This window comes from Mustelus asterias, chromosome 19 (assembly GCF_964213995.1).
Source record: "Mustelus asterias chromosome 19, sMusAst1.hap1.1, whole genome shotgun sequence".
Classification (NCBI taxonomy): domain Eukaryota; kingdom Metazoa; phylum Chordata; class Chondrichthyes; order Carcharhiniformes; family Triakidae; genus Mustelus; species Mustelus asterias.
In genome coordinates, this window is record NC_135819.1 from 60490789 (window position 1) to 60517006 (window position 26218).

Consider the following 26218-nt stretch of genomic DNA (forward strand, 5'->3'; position numbering starts at 1 on the left):
CAGGCAGAAAGCATCCCTGATATATAGACTCAGTTATTTACACAATGGATTAGGCTCCCCTAAGTTACCATAGTGAATAAATGATGGAAAACTTGCTCAACACATCACCTGGACCAACGACTTTTGCAACCTGCTTGTAGTGTCTTAACTGCACATTACTAGCATAGACCTTGTGCTTATTTTAAAAGGTCAGGTCCAGGGGTAAGATGCCCATGAAGTACTATTTTGCAAACTTTCAAATCCTATCCCTGCTTTCAACATAAGCGGATGGCAAGTAGTCACGATGTTTACCAAAAAATTTCTTGTAATTAAGTCACAAAAAATCTCAACATACATACACATTTGTACATAAATATTTGAAAAACTTCTCGGTGACAGAAGATGAATTCATTTTAACAAGAATTATCCCGTTTTGGACAGGTACATCGATAGGAAAGGTTTAGAGGGATATGGGCCAAATGAAGGTCAGTTTAGGAAATCTGGTCAGCATGGACGAGTTGGGCCGAAGGGCCTGTTTCTATACTGCATATCTCTATGACAAATGATTCAAAGGTCAGGTCAGTTGCCAGATATTTGAAAGAGATACCAAAGATTGTTGGAAGAATGGAGTATCCAAACAACTAATTTTTTTAAGGAATTTTGAGATTCATTTGATGACCATTAAGACAAGAAAATGGACAATACAAGTTTTATTTAAAAACTTCATAATAAATTTTATTTCATCATTACATTGAGAACTCACTTCAAATAAAATTTTGCATTTGTGATCAAATTTATTACAAGTAAAAACTGCAACATAAGGTAACAAGTACAATACACCCAGAAGCAAAAAGATCTTGCAGAAAATGCTTCTGGCTCTGTGGTACTACTATTTTCCACAATCCAGAACTTTGGATAGGAGCTCATTTGTTGGGAGTTTATGGCTTTGTTTCACCAAATAAAGCTACTCTTCAAAATGTAATTTAAAGTCAAATAATCATCGGTACGCTATGCACATTAATTAGGAATGATGCAATTCTATAGCCTTTCAAATGTGCTTCAATTGTTTCTGAAGGTAAAGACCAGTTTTTTCAAAGTGTAAATGTACTTTGCAAGTATAAAGTTAAACTAGTAGCTCCTTGCTGTAATCAATTTGTTTGCAGATGTATGTCAAATTCAGTGCAGAAGAGATATGCCTTAGCATATTTCCTGATGTAGCTTTTTAAACCAGCGAGGGAATTAAGTATACATTAAAATGCAACATGAATTGTCAGCGAAAGGCAAATTTTGCAGATTCAAAAAACAAGGCCCAAGAATGATTATCTGGACAAAAGAATGTGAACTGCAAGACCTGGATCTTAAAAAAAGCTAAATCACAGGATTGTTACAGCACAGAGGCACCTAACAGGCCCATTATGTCTACAGCAGCTCGCCATAAGAGGAATTTATCTGGTGCCACTCCCCTGCTTTCTCCCTATGGCCCTGCACTTTCTGCCTTTTCAGATAACAACCCAATTCCCTCTTGATTACCTCAATTGAACCTGCCTCCACCACAATCTCAGGCAGTATATCCCAGATCCTAATAACTCACTACATGAAAAAGCTTTTCCTCATCACCATTACTTATTTTGCCAGTTACATTCTTGTTTTTGATCCTTCTAACAACAGCAAGTTTTTCCCAATCTACTCTGTCCAAACCCCTTATGATTTTGAATACTTCTATCATATCTCCTCTCAACTTTCCTTTCTTCAAGTAAAATGGTCCTGATCTCTACAATCTATGTAACTGAGGCTCTCCATCCCTGGGACCATGCATAGAAATCATAGAAACCCTACAGTACAGAAAGAGGCCATTCGGCCCATCGAGTCTACACTGACCACAATCCCACCCAGGCCCTATCCCCATATCCCTACATATTTTACCCACTAATCCCTCTAATCTACGCATCCCAGGACACTAAGGGGCAATTTTAGCATGGCCAATCAACCTAACCCGCACATCTTTTGGATGAATTCATTGTCATGAATCTTTTCTACGCTTCAATGCCGTCACATTTTTCCTGAAGTGTGACACCCAGAACTGGATTCAATACTCCAGCTGAATCAGAACCAGCGTTTGATATAAGCTTTTATATTCTATGTCTTTATAAATAAAGCATAGAATGCTATATTAAACACTCTTCCAACCTGTTCTGCCACATTCAATGAGTTATGTAATATATACACACATCTAGGTCTCTCTGCTCTAGCACCCCCTTTAGAATTGTACCTTTTAATTCATATCGTCTTTCTGCATTCTTCCTACCAAAATGACTTCACATTTCTCTGCCTTAAATTTAATCTGCCACTGCACCATGTGTCCTTTTAATTTTTACACTATCGTCCCCACAGTTCACAATGCTTACAAGTTTCATGTCATCCATCATCCACACATTTTGAAATTGTACCCTGTATACCAAGGTCTAGGTCATTAAACAGTTCCAACACCAATCCCAGGCAAACTCCACTACCATCCTTCCTCCAGTCAAAAAAACTTGAAGTCAGAAGGACGGGACGGGTGGCCTTACAAGAGGAAAATTATGCTACATTGGGGAGAGGGGGTGCAAATAAAAAGTGTGGAATACCAAAAACTTGACACGACAGGTTGTGTTCCCTCAGTGCATTAATTTGTCTTCCAGTGACACAAAGCAATGCAAGACAGAAGTGTGTTCACAGGAGACTGAAATAAACTAAGATTCAAATGAAAGTTTAAAATTATGCAAATAAACATTGGATTATTTTGCTTCTGGATAACTGCCTTAAATTTTAATTTTTAACCAAAATATAGTACAGGAACATGGGGTTTTCGGAATACAACATCACACCACAGACATCCAGTACAAAATCTCAAAAAGGTTAGTTAAATCAATCTAGTGAATAGTGTGCCTTCAAACATTATGTACGAGGAATATCATGTTCAATGCAGTCATAAATTGGATGACTTGCTTTCAACAGAACTCAATTTTGTACAATTTTTGGCTTAAACTTGCTAAATATGCATGCAACATGGATGGTGATGCAGAAAGGGGCATGCGGATACCAGGCTATTCCTGAATGAGACAGATTGAGTGAGGAGTTGGTACAGGTGGGAATTTGGCGCACAGGGAAAAGGGGTGTTCTTTTTTCAGCCTCCAGTAGTTGTTGAGTTTCCTTCCTTGACTTCCAGCTAAGTGAGTGAAACTTTCTAATACTTCAGCTGTGTAAATTATTTATGCTGGACAGAAATAGCAGGGATGGTGTTCCATGACTGCAGCATGTGAGAATCCATGGAATGCACTGCAATCCCAACCATATCTGCAGCAAGTGTCTGCAACCATCTGTGACTTCAGCTCTTGAGTTGCTGGGATCGAGTCAGAGTTGTGTACACTGCAGGGAATCAAGGAAGGGAAAAGTTATCTGTACACTTTGCTCCAGGAGATAGTTGCACCCCTCATGTTAGGCACAGCCTTAAGAGTTCATCAGTAGTCAGGGACAGGAGTTGTGATGGAGCAGGTGGGAAAAGAGAAAACAGCATGTAGTGATGGAGAAGCCTCAGTCCCTGACTCTATCCAACTGGTATGAGGTGCTTGCTACCTGTATGGATGAGGAGGACGACTTCCAAGATGAATTAGCAGACTGACCAGGGCACTATGGTGAAGGATGCCATTCAAATGAGGGGGCAACAAAGAGGAATGTAGTTGTGATGATACAGTATAGTCAGTGGGGTAGCTATCATTCTCTGCAGTTGAGGACATGAATCTAGATGGCTGTATTCCCGGCCAGGTTTAGATATCTGCTCAAACTGGGAGGAACTTGCAGTGGAATGGAGAGGATCCCGTGATCATGGTCAATGTAGGTACTAGCAACATGGGTAAAAATAGGAAAGTGATTCGGCGCAGACCTCATGAAGAGCTAGGCACTAAATTAAAAAGCAGGATCTCAAAAGATAATTGCTGGATTACCCAAGCCATATGAAAATTGGCATTTAGCAAATATTAGCAAGATTGGTCTGGGAAAAATAGCTTTTGGTTCATGTGGCACTGGCACCAGTACTGGGGTAAATGGGAGCTGTACTATTGGGACAACAGTGTTGGGGCTAATGTTCTGATGGATTGTGTAACTAGAGAAGCAGAGATAGCTTTAAATTAACTAGATGGGGATGGGAATCCTGTAGAAGAATGAGTAAATTAAAGTGAAATAATAAGGCAATAGAGCAAGGTAGCAATCAAGCTAATGATAATCAAGATAGGGCCAAATTTTACATAAAACAGTAAAAAAATTAAGGGCTCTTTATGTAAATGCTCACAGAACTCGCAATAAAACAATGCTCAAATAGAAATTCATATGCATCAGATGATAACCATTACAGAGACATGGCTACAAGGAAACCAAAGTTGGAATGTGTGACATTTAGGAAGGACAGGAAGCTTGGAATAGGTGGTAGAGTGGCCCTGTTAATTGAGGGCATTAGTACTGTAGTAAGAATTGACAATAGTTTTGAAGATTGCGATGTAGAATCAGTTTGGGTGGAAGAAACAATCAGCAAGGGGCAGAAAACATTTGATTGGTGTTTATAGGCCAAACAGCAGTGGTAATGTAAATCACAATATAAATCAGGAAATTAAAGGTATGTAATGAGGCTAATTCAGTAATCATGGGGGATTTTAATCACATATACACTGGATACTAATGTTGTGGAGGACAAATTCTTGGAATGTATGCAAGATGGTTTCTGGAGCAGTATGTTGAAGGGCCAACTAGGGAATGGGCTATTTTAGCTCTAGAATTGTGCACTGAAAAGGGGCTAATTAATAATCATGTTGTAAAGGATCCTTTAGGAAAGAGTGACCATGAGGGAGGGTCTTAAATCTAAATAAAGGGAAACAATGAAAATACAAGCGACAAATTGGCTATGGCAGACTGGGAAACTATGTTAAAAGGTATGACAGCAGACAGACAATAGCTAATATTTAATACATAGTGCATTAAAAATTCCTTTAATGCACAAAAACCCAGCAAGGAAAGTGTTCCCACCATGGCTACAGAAAGAAATCAAAGATTGCATTAAATCAAAGGAAGAGGCTTATAAAGTTGCCAAACAGGTAAGCCCGAGAATTGGGAGCATTTTAGAATTTTGCAGAGGGCCAAGAAAAGGACTAAAAGGGAAAATAGAATCAGAGTAAACTAGCGAGAAACAAAGGACTGCAAAAACTTCTATAGGAATGGTAAAAAGGAAAAAAACCCAAAAACAAATGTAGGTTCACTACAAGCAGAGTCAGATGAATTCACAACAGGGAATAAGGAAATGACAGAAATTAAACAAACTGAGTCTCCGTCTTGAAGGAGGAACATACTGAAACCTCAAAAATAATGGGTGAATCAAGGGACTAGTGTAAAGAGGTATACTGCAAGATATTAGTACAAGGTACTAGAGAAATAACTGGGACTTAAGTAGATAAATTCCCTTGACTTGGTCTACATCCCAGTGTTCATAGAATCCCCAGTGTAGGAGGCGGCCAATTCAGCCATCGAGTCTGCACTGACTCTCGCAGAGCATTCTAACCCGGCCCTATCCCCAGGTATTTACCCCACTAATCCCCCTAACCCACACATCCTGGGACACCGAGGGGCAATTGGCCAATCAACTTACCTGCACGTGTTTAGATAGTGGGAGGAAACGGAAACACCCGGAGGAAACCGACACAGACACTGAGAATGTGCAAACTCCACAGACAGTCATCCAGAGCCCGAATTGAACCTGGGTCCCTGATGCTTTGAGGCAGCAGTGCTAACCACTGTGCCACCACTGAAAGAGGTGCCTGTAGAAATAGTAGATACGCTGGTGGTCATCTTCCAAAATTCTAAAGACTGTGGAATAGTTCCTGCAGATTGGAGTGACAAATGTAACCCATTATTTGAGAGGGGGAGAGAAAAACAGGAAACTACATAGCCTGGCATCAATAGAGAAGATGCTAGAATCTACAGTAAAGGATGCAATAACAGGAGACATAAAAATGGTAGGATTGGGCAGAGTCAACATGGGTTCATCAAAGGGAAATCATGTTCGTGACAAACCTGTTTGGAGTTTTTTTGAGGATGTAACTAGCAGAATAGGTAAGAGGGTACTGGTGGATGTGGTATATTTAGATTTTCAGAAAGCTTTGAATAAGGTTCCACAGAGGATGTTAGTAAGCAAAATTAGAGCACATGGGATTGGTGGAAATATACTGACATGGACTGAGAATGTTAACAGACAGAAAATAAAGATTAGGAATAAATGGGTATTTTCAGTTTGGCAGATTGTGACTTGTGGGATACTGCAAGGATCAGTGCTTGGATCAATGATTTGGATGTGGGGATTAAATGTAATATTTCCTAGTTTGCAAATGATAAAACTAGGTAGAAACATCAGTTGTGAGGAGGATGCAAAGATTTTTCAATGGGATTTGGAGAGGCTAAGCAAGTGGACAAAAATTGAGCAGATGGAATTCAATGTGGAGAGAAACATGGTTATCCATTTTGGCAAGTAAAAAAAAGAGTATTTATTAAATGGAGAGGGGCTGGGATGTGTTAAACCTGGGTACCCATGTTCATGAGTCTCCAAAAGCTAACATGGAGGTACCGTGGCTGCTTTTTGTAGCATTTGAGAATAAAATACATTTTCAACCAATTGGTAATCCAAAAATATGCAGGTTAGGTGGACTGGCTATGCTAAATTGTCCCTTCGTGTTGGGGGATTAGCAGGGCAAATACATGGGTCTGGAGCCTGGGTTGGATTGTTGTTGGTGCAGGTTTGATGAACTGAATGGCCTCTTCTACTGTAGGGATTCTATGTATCGCAAATAATTAAGGTGGCAAATGCTGTGTTGGCCTTTACTACAGGAGGATTTGAGTATACAAGTAAATATGTCCTACTGAAATTATATGGAGCCTTGAGACCACACCTGGAGCAGCGTCTGCAGTATTGGTCTCATTACCCAAGGAAAGATATACTTGCCATAGAGCGTGTGCAATGAAGATTCACTAAATTAATTCCTGGGATTAAGGGATAGTCCTATGAAGAAAGGCTGAATAGACTGGGGCCTTTAATCTGGAGTTTAGAAGAATGAGAGGTGATCACATTCAAACATATGATTCAGGACAGACGTTTCCCTTGGCTGGGAGGTCTAAACCAGAGGACACAAACTCAGAATAAGGGCCAGGCCATTTAGGAGGAATTTCTTCACTCAAGAGGATGGTAAATCTTTGGAATTGTCCACACCAAAAGATTGTGAAAGCTCAGAGTATGTTCGAGACAGATTGATAGTAAAGACATCAAGCGATATAGGGATAATGCAGACATTGAAATAGAAGATCAGCCATGACCTCACTGAATGCCGGAGCAGGCTCCTATTTTTTTTAAAAACTCATTAATGGGAGGTGGGTATCATTGGCTAAACGAGCCGTTATTGCCAATCCCTAAATTCTCGAGAAGATGGTGGTGAGCTGCCTTCTTGAATCACTGCAGTCCGTGGTATAGGTACATCCACAGTGCACTTGTGTTCTGAAATGGTAGAGCACATTATACTTGAACTATAAAAGACATGAAATTCATTGGACTCAAGTACCAACTTCATAAATAAAAGCTAAACTAGAATAGTTAAGGGGCTAGTCTATTAAGCAAATATATCACCATGACGACAATATTTTGAGCACAATTCAGTCTAAAATACCTGATTTTTGAATATTTAAAACAGGCATGCAATCCCATACATTGTGATGTGATAAAGCTCTACAGTTACAAGGTAATTATGGAGAAAGCCATTTTATTTATCCATTAAGAGATCTTAACACCGCACCCAACCCCCCAACCATTGCAGCAGCTGACTATTTTCTAAATGAATCTAAGGTTTTTGTCTCCACTATTTATCTGTTCCAAGATTACCCATCTTCGCTTTGAGCCACGTTTAATATTCCAGGTTCATATCCTTCAAATCTTATGCAACTTACAAGTCACCTCAATGCCTCCTATACAGACTAAAAAGTCCATGTTCATTCAGTTCCTCATATGGTGATCAGTCTTGTGGTTTCTACGTACTACTCCAGTGTTTGAATGTTTTCCTCCTTCCTTGGACACCAAAGCTGGACATAGTATTCTACGTACTGTCTGGTTAAGTATTACACAGGTTGCTCATTACTTTTTTGACTTGTTTTCCGCTTTAGAATTGCATTCGACGTACATCAATTTCTACGGCCTAATTCATTGCCATTTCAGGAACTCTCTGCAGGGGGTTCCTTGGGGCAGCAGCATTCTAGGCCCAACTGTCGTCAGCTGTTTCAATGCATTAATGACCAATGGTCATAAGTGGGTTATCTAATTGTTGCAGTGCTCATTCCCACAAGCAACACCTGTGCAACATGGTGACATGTGCATTAGGCAATGAATAGTTCCATCAAGAACCTGACCATCTTTCTTTTGACTGGTACCAACATGATCTGGATCCCTCACCATTTTGGAGGGGAGGGGGCACAACTGCCTAGAAACAGAACAGGATGAGTCACAAGGACAGCACAGTGGTACTGCTGCCTCAACGCCAGGGGCACGGGTTCAATTCTGGCCTTGGGTGTCTGTGTGGAACTTGCACATTCTCCCTGTGGTCTGCATGAGTTTCCTCTGGTGCTCCGGTTTCCTCCCACACTCCAAAGATGAGAGAGTTAGGTTGATTGGCTATGCTAAATTGACCCTTAGTGTTAGGGAGAATAGCAGGGTAAATGTGGGGTTACAGCGATAGGGCCTGGGTGGGATTGTTGTCAGTGCAGGCGCAATGAGCCAAATGGCCTCCTTCTGCACGGTGGGGATTTTGTGAAATACCATGACAAGAAGGACAGCTCAAAAGTTGAGTATTCTGCAGCAAGTGGCTTGCCTGTCTTCCCACCAAAACCCTTCTACCATCTAAAGGGGCATGCCATGAATGTCATTAATTTGCTCACTTCTACACTGCAGTTGCCTAGCTGTTCAATTCCAACAACATTCAAACTCACCACTAGCCAGGATAAAGCAATCTGCTTTATCAGCACACTTGCCATTGGCATAAACATCCATAATTGGCTGCAGGATGCACTGCCAACTTATCATGGCTTCTTCAGCAGAACATCACAACCTTCAACTTGGATGGAAATATTTATCACCTTCAAGTCATACCATCCTGAATTGGGACATGTAAATCACTATTTTTCTGGTGGTGATGGAGAACTGGAAATTCCCTACATTTACAGCCTTGTGGGGGGAGCACTTCAAGGTGATGGTGTGAAAGTAGGAGATACGATCAGTACTTTTGCAGATGACAATGTGGCAAATAGTGAGGAGGAAAGCTGATATCGAAGGGCAGAACAGGAGCAAATGGAATTTAACAATGAAACATGTGAGGTGATGTGGGGAAGTACACAATGAAAGGCATCATAAAGAGGACCAAAGGGACCTTGGGGTGCATGTCCATAGATCCCGGAAGGTGGCAGGACAGGTATTGGGGATACTTGCCTTTGCTAGATGAGGCATAGAAGAGGAGCAGGGAGGTTATGATGGAGCTGTACAAAACGCTCTTTTTGGCAGAGTCACATGAGCAGCCTGGGAATGGAGGGATACAAACGATTGGTCTAGTTGGACCAAGGAGCGGCACAGACTTGGAGGGCCGAAGGGCCTGTTTCCTGTGCTGTACTGTTCTTTGTTCTTCAGAGAGAGGAGAGAAAACAATGACCTGATTGAGGTGTACAAAATTATGGAGGGACATGTAGGAAAGAATTTTTCCCCTTAATACAGGGGAAATAACCAGAGGACATAGATTTAAGGTAAGGGGCAGGAAATTAAGAGGGGATTTGAGGAAAAATGTTTTCGCCCACAGGATAGTAGAAATATGGAACCCAACAAGGGTGGGAGGCAGTAGCACACAAGGCTACGGACTAAGTGCTGGAAAATAATAGGTGCTTAATGGCTGATGTAGACACAATGGCCTGGAGGTCCTCTTAGTGTTGTAAAGCTCTGACTATGGCAGTTGGAAATAAACAAATGCTAACCATGCCAACACCACCCAAAGTAGTATACAAGTGTCAGTCTCGCTTTTATTTCTTTGGGTAAAAGCACTTTATTACCTACATTAAAATTTATCTCCATTGTTTTGGAGGCACGGTAGCACAGTGGTTAGCACTGCTGCTTCACAGCTCCAGGGTCCCGGGTTCGATTCCCGGCTCGGGTCACTGTCTGTGTGGAGTTTGCACATTCTCCTCGTGTCTGCGTGGGTTTCCTCCGGGTGCTCCGGTTTCCTCCCACAGTCCAAAGATGTGCAGGTTAGGTTGATTGGCCAGGTTAAAAATTGCCCCTTAGAGTCTTGAGATGCGTAGGTTAGAGGGATTAGCGGGTAAATATGTGGGGGTAGGGCCTGGGTGGGATTGTGGTCGGTGCAGACTCGATGGGCCGAATGGCCTCCTTCTGCACTGTAGGGTTTCTATGATTTCGCCAACCTGATCCTAGAGATGCACTTCATTTTCCAAAGACTCTCAGTTTGACATCTATAACTTTGAGCACCTTTATGAATCCTGATATTTACAAGCTCAAAACAGTAATGGCCCCAAGCACAGATGTGAGACAACCAACTCAGTACCCCTCTCTGCTCTGAGATTTTATACTTTACTTTCTATTCAACAGTTCAACTATTCCAAGGGTTTAACCCACTTTCCTGCAGCTTTGTTCAATTACTAGCTTTTCACATGGAACTTAAAATCCAGTCACTTTTCTGTTTAGTTCTTTTAATTAAAATTGCAAAAATTAAATCAAGAGACAACTCGGCAATGCTTGACCCAAAAAATCACAAGCAAATTGACTTTCAGCTGACTGATACACAAATTACTTTTCCAAGTATGTGACTTGCATAGAAATTACAATGCATAAACCACTCATTTAGTCCAACGATTTGACAGTGTTGACCTTTTGGAAAACCTATACTTATCAGTCTTGAAAACTTGGAGATTGCACATTTTACCAAGAGTATGCTGCAAAGCATAGTAAGTGTAATTCACCACATGCTGGACGTATGGTTCATGTACAAGAGGATTTTAGACTAAAACCACAACGTTCAAAGTTTATTAGATACGAATAATTCACACGCAATTGAGACAATGATCAGTGAACTACACAGTAGCCAATTAAAATCTTGGACAGTATTTTAAAACCCATGCACATTTTCAGTGCGCTCGCAATAAAAAGGGACGAATCGAGGAAAAAATATAAGTTGGCAGGTCGCATAAAATCGATGCAACGAATACAAAGCATGTGCAACATTAATACACATAATTTAAACAAAATTATATTTCCTGTCAATAAACGTTACCCCAATACAAGAAATGTCATGGAAACTGCTTGGACGTCAGCCACCCCCAGTAACTTCCTTATACAGCAGAGGAATGTGCCGACCACGTGACCTGTAACTCGAGAATAGTCAACCTGCGACAAACAAGATAGCCCAGCCGCCGCCATCTTGTTTTGACGCATCTTTAAAAAAGACGACTTTAAAAAACAAACGCTGTTATAATTTCCAGTTAACGTCTCGCTCAGCGGTGAGGCTAGTTTAAAAACAACCAGCGCAACAGACAATCCTCCCCCTCCCCCCATGTCCACAAATCAAGTTTACCAGGCAGGCGTTCCTTACTGCACATCACACAACCCTCTCCCTATAATGGCGTCTACATTAACAACTTCCTAAAAGCCAATTGATTCCGTGGGCTTGGCTCCACCTGCCTGCAGCAAGATAGCGTCATTAACAGCCAATCTGCGCGGGCAGGGAACCACACCGCATCCAATGGTTAGTCGAGATGGACGTCACTCACAGAGACACATCAAAACACCAAGACAATGTTCGTCTTTTCCGACTGAAACGTGCGCCATTTTATAGCATCTTATCTCCACAAAAATACACCTCACATTACCTCAAAAAAATTTTTAAACCGTCAAAATACTCGCGAATTAGGTTAAAACTAATACACTATCTTTCACCTCTAACCAAAAAGAAGCGCCACTTTACGTTAACCATAGTTGATATTTTCTTCAACCCGCTCACACCGCAGCCAAAAACGAACTGCCAATGCTTAGTGAAGTCCTTCACGGATTTCTCTGTACGCATGCGTGCTAAGCTCCCCGCCCTTGTCCACTACCCCGTCAGCCCCGTAGATCGACGTTCCGTAGCCGCCATTTTCCAAAGAAGGGGAGTAAATGGTACACAGAATAGCAACAGATTCCACAGAGACTGTTCAAAAAGCTAAAGAAATCTCCTCAGCGTGGGATTAAATATTTTGTAACGGTTAACCTGCTCTTTTGTTTTGCTGAGGGGAGACTATCGAGTTTAAAATTATAGAGCTAGTGCTGTGGGGGGTGATCAAAATACATAGGGCTATTTGTATATTTACGTTGTGGTGGAGATTATATTGCATTGTTTTGGTTTGGCAAAACGAGTTAAACGGAGTCTTTCTGTCGGCTCGGTGGACTCTTCAGGTAAGATGGTGTTACATGGCATCTGTCAAAAGTATTTTGTGAGGAAATGTACAATTGAACGAAAATAATGCGTTGATTCCCTCCCCCTCTCCTCCCCTCTTTTGCGACCGAGGTGGTAGGTTTGGTTACGGACTGACAACGCGAAATATGGCGGGTTTAGTGAACCGTTTTTTTTAATTTGGGGGATTACAGTCCATAATAACACTTTCTCGTTTTGGGTGTCCGTGTAATTCATTTATCAGTATGTATGAATGTTTTAAAATACAATGATGTCAAATTTTGAATCCCAGTATTCTTCAACTTTTGGTCTTACTTGGACTTTTATAAATAAACATTTCCGTTTTACTCCATTTTAGTTCTCAAAGTGAAAAGAAACGTGCCTGCGATATATTCTCTGGTTAGCACGTACTGTCATCTCTCTGATTATGATAGAATACCTAGCAACGGGTAATGTTTAGATATATAATGTGACGTTAATGCTTAAGTATCTCTTAAATTTTAGCCCTCTGTCCCAAAGATTCTTCAGTATTTATATACACATTTTAGTTGGTCAATAATTTTTAAATGTAGCTCGACTTTTGTCAATGCGAATTACGTAAAATAATTACGTTTAAAAGCTTTGTACCACAGATAACGTACTTCGAATTCGAGAGGGGACGGTGGACCACTGCAAACGTGGAACCAAAACATCTTGAGGGAGGGTGGACTTGTTTATCTTCGGAATTTATTGGGATTGGAAACTTTTCCTTGTATAACTGATTTTAATTCATATACATAGTTTCCAAGTAGACATTTTAAGTTCTGAATAGGTCCCACACATCATTCCTTTTTTTGAGCGGTGGACAAGGGGAGATTTTTAAAATTTAAGTTAAGGAAGCATGCTAAAATAAAGAATATATTACTTTCCAGCTTCCCGTGTGATTTACTGAAAATTATATTCATGACAAGTGACGAGACTGGTCATTTAAAGAAAAATCGATTTGATTTTCGTTTCTTCAATTCTTTAAACAGTTTATGTTCAAAAAATAGGTAAATTTTGTAAATCGTCACGAAAAGTGCGTGGGGAAATTGGCTGTTACAAGCGTATATCTTTAAAGTATGTGAAGCTACTCTTTTGTCCTTTGCTCTGTCAGGAAAAATGGCGGACATTTGGTATTATAGTAAATCTAATCCACTTGGGTTCTCCACACCCCATGCGGCGCTCGTTTCGTCTACCTCAAGTTATTACAGTATTGGAAGCCGATCGCAAATGTTAAAAAAACAATCTTTTAGGTTCATTATATATATATCACCTTAGATTAGCATTCATTTCCAGAATACATATCAATCTTTTAAAGAAAATTATTAAGATTTTGAGAAATATATTCCATAATTCCAATCGGAATCTGAATTCTACGTTTGCTGATATGAATTGTAGGTCTACCATACATTCTGATTAGTCTTGGCTATTTTATTAAAGATGAATGTTCATTGGTTACTTGAATGCTGAAAGCAAGGTGGCCTAATGTTTACAGGTACTGGAGTGGCCTAATACGTTGAAATAATATCACAGGAAATTGCATTATCCAGTTCTATTGTAATATAATATTTGATGATTAGGAACTCTTGTGTATGGCTGATGGTTATGTTGATTTCCTGCATGGGTAAATAAGTAATGGGACCAAAATCATCATTTACCAGCAGAAGAGTTAATGCTTTTGATCATGAAAGCACTAAGACAGGCTCTGCTATTTGCACCACGACATATGCTTGTTGATATTTTCTGTGAATTGTTTTGCAGTTTTATTTATATCTTTAGTTTTATTTTAATGCAAGTTTATATCTAACAGGCCAAAACTTACAAGCTATGAAGATGTCACAGGGTCACATCATCATAAGTTATTGTGGTCTAACAGTTTTGTACTTTTATTTCTGGAGATGGAAATATTACTTCTGGTTTGGAGTACTGTAAAATAAACACTTTTCATTATTATATTGTAGATGCCAAAGTATAACTAAAATTGCCATAGCATGATTAGATTTTGGACCACACATTACTATGGGTTGTAGGCCAGTTGACACCCAAAATAGTAAACCTATTTCATGATCATCTTAGATGGAACATAAATAATGTAAATTCCATACAATCAGGAAAGTTCTAAATGCTGTAAATATTAACATATATCTGTCATATTGTGTAAATGAAGTGTTTAATACTAGTTAAGAATTGCAACTCAAATTTTTACATATAAATATACATATAGGTATATAATATGACTTTTTGGCTAATTAAATGGCTGTTATTGTAGTTCAGTCAGCTTCTTGTGCCTGTCAAAATCTCCAAATGCATACAATGCTTTTTCAACTGATTGAATTGGTGTTTCTAAAATCCTACCTCCTGTAGTGAGTTTGTTAATCATGATCAGATGTGGGTGATGCTGACAAGTCCAGGGTTTATTTCCCATCCCTATTGTCCTTGAGAAGGTGGAGGTGGTGGGATGCCTACTTGAACTGCTCTTACCTTGGAGTGAAGCTGCTCCCACAGTGCTGTAAGGGAGAGAGTTCCAGGACTTTGCTCCAGTAAGCTTTGAAGGAACCGTGACATATCAGAATTGTGTGTGACTTAGAAGGGAGATTGGAGGTAGGAAAGCTTGGAAATACTGTTTTACGCATGCCTGCTGTCCTGTTGTAGGTATTTGAGATCACAATTTGGGGGATGTTGTCAGCGAAACCTTGGCAAGTTGGTGCAGTGCATCTTGTATTTGGTATACACTTTGCAGCCACAGTGCACCAATGGTGGAGGAAGTAAATGTTTAAGGTGTCAAGTTTCTTGTGTTGTGCAAGCCATGTTCAACCAAGCACACAACCCTGACTTGTGCCTTGCCCTTTTTATTATCTGTTTTATTACTATAATAAAATCAATGTGACACAAGTAGGCACTGCTGGATCTGTTTAATGCAAGAGTTTGTACCATTAACTATCTAAAGATTTGGCTATAGGAAGGGGTGGTGGTGAGCTAGATGCCCTGGTCACTGAACAGCAATTGGTGAGAGCTCTGGCTGATTTTCCTTCTTGTTGATCTGTGGTGTAAATGTCAATTGTAGCATTCTAACTATAACATCATAAATACAGTGGCTACAATGGCTGGGAATTCTGCAACGTGTAACCTGCCTCCTGATATTCTAAAGCCTGTCCACCATCTACAAGGCAAAGTCCAGGAGTGTGATGCAATACTCTCCACTTGCCTAGATTATTGCGGTTTCAATAACACCTCAGCCTAACACCATCCAAGAAAACATGGTCCGTTTGGTTGGCAACTGACTTTAAACATGCACTCCCTCCACCACAGTTGTACAATGGTAGTATTGTGAACCTTATAGGAGACACACTACGACAACTCACCAAGGAATCTTTGGTATCACCTTCCAGCTGTGACCTCCACCACTTACTAGAACAAGGACTGCAGATGCATGGGCACACTACCACCTGCAACTTCCCCTCCAAGTCGCACACCATCTTGACTTGGGAATATATTGCCATTCCTTCAGCATCACAGAGTTGAAATCCTGGAACGCGCTAAAAACATTATATGTATTCCTACAATGTATGGACTGCTGCGGTCGAACATTAGCTCACCACCACCTTCTCGAGCAGTTGGACATGGGCAACAAATGCCCACATCAAATCAACCAATTAAGAAAAGCTGCAGCTCTGATTGGAAGCCAGTAGCTGATTGACCCTGGCCTATCCTGATGGTTGTGGCTCAGTATCACACCCAAGGTTGCTATTACTTATCTGGTCAAATGGGAAACCCACTGTGAGCGTTGCCTGTTTTCAATTAATATTGACATTTGCTTGAGTGGGGTATCCCCTGGAGTATGTTGTGAGTTGGATTTTCTTTTTGCTTATTCTTCAGTTCCAATTTTCTTTTGCATTACAAATTGCTGTAAGTGCAAATTGAAAGTGAGATCAATGGGCATGTTTGAATTTGGAGGACGACTGGACCAAAAGCCTTTCTCTTTAACCAATGAAATTTAAGAATCGAGAAACAGTATGACACAAGGTGAATTTGGGTCAAATTAATTGCTGAATGATAAATAAAGAGAGGGAAAGAAAGGGGGAGTAAGAGAGAGGTTGAATAATATTGCAAGAACATAAATCTTTTCATTAAAGGGGTTCTCAAGTCGTCATGAATAAGCAGTCCTAACTTTGTCTGCTGAGTTTAATTTGCATTTACAGTGCAAATCCAACAACTTCTTGAAATTCATTGAGATTGATGGCAAGCTCTCATTTTTGCAATACTAACAAGGAGCAGTATAAATTGTCAAGCACCTCGTGTCATTTTCTTTTGCTTGTCACAAATGATCTTCCAAAGAAATTTAAGACCATTTGAATTCCTTGTATTTATACTGGAATAATAAACAAAATCTTTATTTGTTTGAGAGTCTTTTCAAGCCTGTTTTCAAAAGTTGAGTTTTCATAAATCTGATTTTCTTGATTTTAAATGTTTCTGTTTCTTTAATCTCAGTCTTTTATAATTGTCACTGATATGAGCTATTCATTTTTGCATAAAATATACAAGCAAATTCCCTGTGCCTTTTGACAAGGGGAATTAAGGGCAAGTGAGTCTTCAGGAGTTGGGGATAGGTCTAAGTAGACTTGGACATCTAAAAGTCATATCTTATGCTTATTTTATTAAATCCTTTGGTTTAATATTTGTATTTAAATAGTGTACAGCAATTTAGGAAGCAGAGAAGATTTGATTGGAGCATGGGGTTTGCAATACAAGCTAAGGAGTGGGACATGTAAAACAGTATTGCTACTGATGGGAGGGTGTCAATATGGTTAACACATGGCAGTTTACATTATAAACGAGAGTTTGGGAATTTATACTGGAAAGAACTGACAGGAACTGTGTGCAAATATCAGATTTTAAAATATGCATAGGTAGTTTTCCCTCAGTTATCTAGATGCATATGATAACTAAGTTCAGCCAGATAAATATACCATAAGACCATAAGACATAGGAGCGGAAGTAAGGCCATTCGGCCCATCGAGTCCACTCCACCATTCAATCATGGTTGATTTCAACTCCATTTACCCGCTCTCTCCCCATAGCCCTTAATTCCTCGAGAAATCAAGAATTTATCAATTTCTGTCTTGAAGACGCTCAACGTCTCGGCCTCCACAGCCCTCTGTGGCAATGAATTCCACAGACCCACCACTCTCTGGCTGAAGAAATTTCTCCTCATCTCTGTTCTAAAGTGACTCCCTTTTATTCTAAGGCTGTGCCCCCGCGTCCTAGTCTCCCCTGTTAATGGAAACAACTTCCCTACGTCCATCCTATCTAAGCCGTTCATTATCTTGTAAGTTTCTATCAGATCTCCCCTCAACCTCCTAAACTCCAATGAATATAATCCCACGATCCTCAGACGTTCATCGTATGTCAGGCCTACCATTCCTGGGATCATCCGTGTGAATCTCCGCTGGACCCGCTCCAGTGCCAGTATGTCCTTCCTGAGGTGTGGGGCCCAAAATTGCTCACAGTACTCCAAATGGGGCCTAACCAGTGCTTTATAAAGCCTCAGAAGTACATCCCTGCTTTTGTATTCCAAGCCTCTTGAGATAAATGACAACATTACATTTGCTTTCTTAATTACGGACTCAACCTGCAAGTTTACCTTTAGAGAATCCTGGACTAGGACTCCCAAGTCCCTTTGCACTTTAGCATTATGAATTTTGTCACCGTTTAGAAAATAGTCCATGCCTCTATTCTTTTTTCCAAAGTGTACGACCTCGCACTTGCCCACGTTGAATTTCATCAGCCACTTCTTGGACCACTCTCCTAAACTGTCTAAATCTTTCTGCAGCCTCCCCACCTCCTCAATACTACCTGCCCCTCCACCTATCTTTGTATCATCGGCAAACTTGGCCAGAATGCTCCCAGTCCCGTCATCTAGATCGTTAATATATAAAGAGAACAGCTGTGGCCCCAACACTGAACCCTGCGGGACACCACTTGTCACCGGTTGCCATTCTGAGAAAGAACCTTTTATCCCAACTCTCTGCCTTCTGTCTGACAGCCAATCGTCAATCCATGTTAGTACCTTGCCTCGAATACCATGGGCCCTTATTTTACTCAGCAGTCTCCCGTGAGGCACCTTGTCAAAGGCCTTTTGGAAGTCAAGATAGATAACATCCATTGGCTCTCCTTGGTCTAACCTATTTGTTATCTCTTCAAAGAACTCTAACAGGTTTGTCAGGCACGACCTCCCCTTACTAAATCCATGCTGACTTGTCTTAATCCGACCCTGCACTTCCAAGAATTTAGAAATCTCATCCTTAACGATGGATTCTAGAATTTTGCCAACAACTGAGGTTAGGCTAATTGGCCTATAATTTTCCATCTTTTTTCTTGTTCCCTTCTTGAACAGTGGGGTTACAACAGCGATTTTCCAATCCTCTGGGACTTTCCCTGACTCCAGTGACTTTTGAAAGATCATAACTAACGCCTCCACTATTTCTTCAGCTATCTCCTTTAGAACTCTAGGATGTAGCCCATCTGGGCCCGGAGATTTATCAATTTTCAGACCTTTTAGTTTCTCTAGCACTTTCTCCTTTGTGATGGCAACCATATTCAACTCTGCCCCCTGACTTTCCTGAATTGTTGGGATATTACTCATGTCTTCTACTGTGAAGACTGACGCAAAGTACTTATTAAGTTCCTCAGCTATTTCCTTGTCTCCCATCACTAGATTACCAGTGTCATTTTGGAGCGGCCCAATGTCTACTTTTGCCTCCCGTTTGTTTTTAATGTATTTAAAGAAACTTTTACTATCATTCCTAATGTTACTGGCTAGCCTACCTTCATATTTGATCCTCTCCTTCCTTATTTCTCTCTTTGTTATCCTCTGTTTGTTTTTATAGCCTTCCCAATCTTCTGACTTCCCACTACTCTTTGCCACAAATATACTCAAAATAGTTATTACATTCATGGATTTTAGATGTCTAGGTGCAAGGAAAATAAATGGTTTAATAAAATAAACATATTAACTTGATAAAACACGTAGCATATGCATTCAAATGAATTCATTTTTACTTATGCTGCAAATACTAAGAGTTTATTGTACGATGTGACCAAACAACTATTGAATTTTTAACTGGAGTTGTGTAGGTGATGCATTTCCATCATCATGAATGTTTAGATAAACAACACTTATCAGCCTCCTTTAGTTCTGGAAGTTATGTTGTTCTTGGAAACGCTGATTCTGATAGAATGAATTTTGCAAGTCAGGGTTTGTCACTTGTGGTGAGAATACAAAAAATAAAAGTTGTATGCTACACACACTAGAATATATAGTCCATACATAATAGCCAATGTTCATTATTGATATTACAGCAGCACTATCAGGTAATATTTTAATTCCAGTGTTGTAAGAGACTACATACATGTTAAGTAGGATGTATGACACGCAAACATACAACCCAACTAACTAGTCCATGCCAACATTTATGCTCCACTTGAACTTGCTTGCACTGTTCCTCACCTGATTCTATCATTGAAACTTTCTATTTGCTTCACGCTGAAATGCTTCTCTAAGTGCATCTATACAATTCACTTCAACCACTACCTGTGGTAGCAAGTTCTGCATTCACCATTCTTTGGGGAAAGAAGTTTCTTCTGTATTCCCTGTGGGATCTCTTGGTGACTTTCTTATATTGATGGTCTTTCTAGTTGGATGCTTCCCTACAAGTAGAAACAACGTTTCTGCATCCCCACTCCATCCTTTCATAATTTGAAATTCCTCTGTCAGGTCAACCCTCAGCCTTTTTTCAAAAGAAAGTATAGTATTGGATACTATTCTCAGATATTGAAATCTATGAAGATTATGGATATAAGGTTGTGAATCACTGCACAATAATTCACCTGAGTCTTTTGGTTATCTTCTAAACCACAAGAACAAATTGAGCTGTTACATTGCTCACCGAAATTACTCTATTGGAATTCTGTGTTGTGGATCCAAACCACCAAAATTGCCAGCGTTGGTCAGAACCATCACATTTATTGCAATTAAATACCAGTACCTTTGCTAGATACCTTTGCTCTGGCTGATTTGAATCCCGTTCCAAGTAACACTATTGTCTAGAATTCTGCACTTTATATGCAGAAGTTCAAATAATTAATGAGCTGTTGAAGCAGAGTTTGGGTCCATAACAGGTCATGACCAGTGAAGAGAAAAGACCAGTTGCGATCTTGAACATGCAATCTTAATGCATATATGTCTGGTGAAATATATATATATTATAGTGTCACAACTTGTCTTTTCTCTTTGTAAATGCTACCTGACCTGCAATGTATTTCCAGTTCTGCTTTTTAAGGCCAGTAATATCTATGGTCTAACGTATGGGAACCCAGCATTAGTTCTCCAGGTGTTTGTATTTTTACCAGTCATCTGCTCATCTGTACTCATTAGTTTTCTCAGGCAATGTTGTGTTATCTTATGTGGTATGTCTGTACTCCTGCTTCTAGTTTCTAATTTTCTATTGTGTTAATTTATTGTGGTTGTTCAGATTTTTGTTAACTTTGAGCATGTGACAGAGGAAGTGGGTTAAAGAAAGACATGCAGAACTGGCAGGTTGTATACAACAATTTTCTGTAATTTTGACATAAAATAGTGATGGTAATAGTTCTATAATTTGATAAATGTTACTATTTGAACATAATCTATACTGACGTTCAGTACTATGCTGAAGGAGTACTGCATTGTTGGTAATGTCATCCTTTGAGACATTAACATGAGTTCTTTCCGAGGTAAAAGGTCCTGTGACACTATTCAAAGAAGGGCAGGGTGATGTAGTGTCTCTGCCAAAAACAGGTCAACTGGTTATTCATCACATTTTTTATTACTTTCTGCTTTGCAAGAAGTGGTTACCATCCTGCCTGTATAACGATTTTCAGCAGTTTGTTGCATGTGATTTGTGGAATGTTTCTTAGAAGTGATGTATTTTTGGCAAAGTACAGATGGATCGATTTCCACTGATCCCTCACACCCCCATTTGTCCATTTCTCTCCAATATATTTTCCTGAATTCACCTGTCCAATCTAATTTTCAGTGTTGATAAGTATCTGCCTCCATGCTATCAAAGTGAATTGCATATCCTTACAACTTTCTGTGTAAAACAAGACTCTCCTGCTCTGTGTTTTAAATGGCTTTAAATTTAATATTCTACCCATGATTCCTTGTTCTTTACCTTTCAGTTATTGGAAACAATATTCTACTTCTCTTGCACTGCCCCATCCTTTTCATTATTTAAAGTACATCTGTTATTCAGTACACCCTGTCTTGTAGCCTCTTGATGCAGCATCAAGCAAAGGGGTAGGTTGGAGGTGCAATTGTTCCATCATTTCTGAGTAAGCAGGATGGTTTTTTGCAGCAATATCTGCTCGAGCCACCAAGGGGACGTGCCATTATTAGATTTAATAATTAGTAAGGAGCCAGATTTAGTTACCCAAATGGTGAGTGAACATTTATCTTAAACAATGGTAATATAATTGAGTTCAAGTAGTGATTCGGCTACTGTGATTTGGGTAAGACTGACTTCAGTGAGATGTTACAGAGATCATCCACATTGAACAGGACAAATCAGTTAGGAGATAAAATGACAGAAGATTAACGGGAGGGAATAAAAAATAAGTTAACGTGATACAGAATGAGTTTATATCCCTAAGAGATAAGAGCTCTGCTTTCCACAAAGACAGCCATAACTAATGAGATACGAGACAACAAAAGTGCATAAAAATCACACATCCTGGCGAAGAGGAAAGATACAAAGGGTGACAAAGCAGAACTATTAAAAAAAATATGAAAAATCTTTTTTTCTTCATTCATGGGATATGGGCATTGCCAGCTAGGCCAGCAATTATTTTCCATCCCTATTGGATCAGCAAGTTTGCTGATGATACAAAGATTGGAGGTGTAGTGGACAGTGAGGAAGGTTTTCAAAGCTTGCAGAGGCATTTGGACCAACTAGAAAAATGGGCTGAAAAATGGCAAATGGAATTTAACGCAGACAAATGTGAGATATTGCACTTTGGAAGGACAAACCAAAGTAGAACATACAGGGTAAATGGTAGGACTCTGAAGAGTGCAGTTGAACAGAGGGATCTGGGAATAGAGGTACAGAATTCCCTAAAAGTGACGTCACAGGTGGATAGGGTCGTAAAGAGTGCCTTTGGTACATTGGCCTTTATAAATCGGAGTATCGAGTATAAAAGTTGGAGTGTTATGGTAAGGTTATATAAGGCATTGGTGAGGCCGAATTTGGAGTATTGTGTACAGTTTTGGTCACCTAGTTACAGGAAGGATGTAAATAAGGTTGAAAGAGTGCAGAGAAGGTTCACAAGGATGTTGCCGGGACTTGAGAAGCTGAGTTACAGAGAGAGATTGAATAGGTTGGGACTTTATTCCCTGGAGCGTAGAAGATTGAGGGGAGATTTGATAGAGGTGTATAAGATTTTGATGGGTATAGATAGAGTGAATGCAAGCAGGCTTTTTCCGCTGAGGCCAGGGGAGTAAAAAACCAGAGGGCATGGGTTAAGGGTGAAAGGAGAAAAATTTAAAGGGAATATTAGAGGGGGCTTCTTCACGCAGAGAGTGGTGGGAGTGTGGAATGAGCTGCCGGATAAAGTGGTCAATGCGGGGTCACTTTTAACATTTAAGAAAAACTTGGACGGGTCCATGGATGAGAGGGGTGTAGAGGGATGTGGTCCAAGTGCAGGTCAGTGGGACTAGGCAAAAAATGGTTTGGCACAGACAAGAAGGGCCAAAAGGCCTGTTTCTGAGCTGTAATTTTCTATGGTTCTACTCGCCCTTGAGAATGTGGAGGTGAGCAGCCGCCATGACCCGCTGCAGTCCATGCGTGGTAGGGACACCCACAATACTGTTCGGAAGGGAGTTCCAGGATTTTGACCCTGTAACATTGAAGGGAAGGTGATGCAGCTTCAAGTCAGAGTGGTGTGTGACTTGGAGATTAACTTGCAGGTGATGTTCCCATGCATCTGCTGCTTTTGTCCTCCTAGGTGGTAGGAAGGTGCTCTCCTAGGAGACTTGATGAGTTGCTCCAGTGAACCTTGTAAATGTTATTAATGAAGGGAGTGAATATTTAAGGTGGTGGATGAGCTGCCAATCAAGCAGGCTGTTTTGTCCTGGATAGTGGTGTTGGAGCTACACTCATCCAGGCGAGTGGAGAACTTGCAAGGATGCTAAAATCAAGGCACCATTATTACAGTTATATTAGGAACAAGAGGGGTGATCAGTAGTAGTGTGGGTCCATCAAACTAATAAGTGTTGCCAATAAAAACAAGGAAATGGCAGATGTTGTGAAGAGGATGCAAGGGGACTTGGATAGGCTAAGTCAGTGGGCAAGAACATGCCAGATAAAATATAACGTAAATAAGTTATTAATTTTGGTAGGAAAAACAGAAAGGCAGAGTATATCTTAAATGGTGAGAGGTTGGGATGTCCAAAGGGACTTGGTTGTCTTTGTTTATGAGTCACTAAAAGCTAGCATGCAGGTGCAGCAAGCAATTAGGAAGGCAAATTGTATGTTGGTCCTCATTGCAACAGGGTTTGAGTAGAAGAGTAAAAATGTCTTGCTGAAGTTGCAAAGAGCCTTTCTGAGACTGCACCTGGAGTATTGTGTACAGTTTTGGACTCCTTATCGAAGGAAGGACATACATGTCATAGAGAGAGTACAATGGAGGTTCAGCAGACTAATCCCTGGGATGGCAAGTTTGTCTTTAGAGGACAGATTGAGGAAACTGGGCCTATATTCTCTAGAGTTTTGAAGGATGAGAGGTTATCTCATTCAAGTTTAGAAAATTCTTAAATGGTATGACAGGGTAGTTGTGAATCGGATGTTTCCCCTGGCTGGTGAGTCGAGAACCAAGCAACACAATTTTAGAATAAGGCCATTTAAGACCGATGAGGAGGAAGGTGAATCTTTGGAACCTTATGCCCCAGATGGCTGTAAAAGCTCAACCACAGAGCCTGCTCAAGACAGAAATTTATAGATCTCTGGAAACTAATGGCATCAAGGCATATGGGGATAGTGGGGAAAAATATCATAAAGGTAAATGATCTGTTTGAATAGCGAAGCAGACTTAATGGGCCGAATAGGCTACTCCTGTTCCTATATGTTGAGTAATTACTTTGCACAAGTATTTAGTGAGGGAAGTAGTCAGCATGCCAGATCTCCCAAGGAAACCAATACCGAATCAGAGATTTGATTCAGGAACCATTTCTTTAGATTAGAAAGCTACACATGGTACTTTGCTATTTAAGGAAAGTGTGAGGGAAGCCAGGGAGTTATAGAACAGTTAGCCTAACATCTGTTGTTGGGAAATTGCTAGTAAGGGTAGGATGACTGAGCACCTTAAAAATGTTACCCTGATCAGAAAGAGCCAGCGTGGATTTGTCAAGAGTAGATCAAAACTGACGAGTGAGATTGCATTCTTTGAAAAGTACTTACAGACTTTGAGAAGGCATTTCTTAAAGTCCTTCAGAACAGATTGTTGGCTAAAGTTGAAGCCCACGGAACTGAAGACAAATTATTCACCTTGTTAGGAAATTGGCTAAATAGAATGATTTGTATTGATTTCAACTAAGAACGCCTTGCAAAAGATGTATGCCTAGTCCATCACCCAAACCAGCCTCCCATCCATTGACTCTGTCTACACTTCCCGCTGCCTCGGAAAAGCAGCCAGCATAATCAAGGACCCCACGCACCCCGGACCTACTTTCTTCTGTCAGGAAAAAGATACAAAAGTCTGGGGTCACATACCAACTGACTCAAGAACACCTTCTTCCCTGCTGCCACCAGGGACCTACCTCGCATTAAGTTGATCTTTCTCTACACCCTAGCTATGACTGTAACACTATATTCTGCACCCTCTCCTTTACATCTCTATGTATGGTATGCTTTGTCTGTACAGCGCGCAAGGAACAATACTTTTCACTGTATACTAATACATGTGGCAATAATAAAATCGAAGAAATAGAAAGTCACATATTCAAATTTACCAATGATACAAAGATAGGCAGGATTGTAAGCAGTGTATTAAAGCAAAATACTGTGGATACTGGAATATGAAACAAAACTAGAAAATGCTGGAAAAGTCAGCAGGCCTGATAGCATCTGTGGAGAGAGAATAGAGCCAACATTTCGAGTCAGGAGAAGGGTCACCCTGACTCGAAATGTTGGCTCTATTCTCTCTCCACGGATGCTGTCAGACCTGCATGATTTTCCAGCACTTTCTGTTTTTGTAAGCAGTGTAGTTGGAAGCATACGGGGTTGGAAGCATACAATTGCATGGATTAAATGAATGGGCAAAGATGTGGCAAATTGTTTTCAATGTAGGCAAATCGGAGATGATCTACCTTTAACCTAAAAGGACTGAACAGGGGGGGATACTTTTTAAATTGTTAAAAACTAGAAACCATGGATGAGCAAAGGGACCGAGGGACCAGATACATAAATCATTAAGAATTTCATGAACAGGTATGGAAAATAATCAAAAAGGCTAATGGAGTCCTGGCCATTTAGAAAACTGGAGTACAAGGGAATACAAGTCTGCTTCACTGTGTGGGCATCACACCTCAGAAAGGATAAATTGGCCTTTAAGGGAATGTAGATAACATTTTCCACAATGCTAACTGGGCTTCA

General features: G+C 40.2%; 1 protein-coding gene and 1 long non-coding RNA gene across 14 annotated transcripts in view; one reads left to right on the top strand and one right to left on the bottom strand.

The window, feature by feature from the left end:
• Positions 1–353: 353 nt before the first annotated feature.
• LOC144507989 (uncharacterized) lies at positions 354–12137 on the bottom strand. Its single transcript, XR_013500186.1, has 3 exons — positions 12020–12137; positions 5648–7540; positions 354–3384 (listed from the first exon to the last, which is right to left on the bottom strand). It is a non-coding gene; the product is annotated as an uncharacterized LOC144507989 (long non-coding RNA).
• Positions 12138–12178: 41 nt separating this feature from the next.
• kmt2e (lysine (K)-specific methyltransferase 2E) overlaps positions 12179–26218 on the top strand; it is a 115581-nt gene continuing 101541 nt past the window's right edge. For 5 of the 13 annotated variants that reach the window (XR_013500187.1, XM_078235655.1, XM_078235662.1 and 2 more), the window contains exon 1: positions 12211–12514. The gene's annotated coding sequence lies outside the window, so the exon portion shown is untranslated. Of the gene's footprint in view, positions 12515–26218 lie in introns of all 13 variants that reach the window. The other 8 variants (XM_078235658.1, XM_078235666.1, XM_078235656.1 and 5 more) reach the window with 6 other exon arrangements.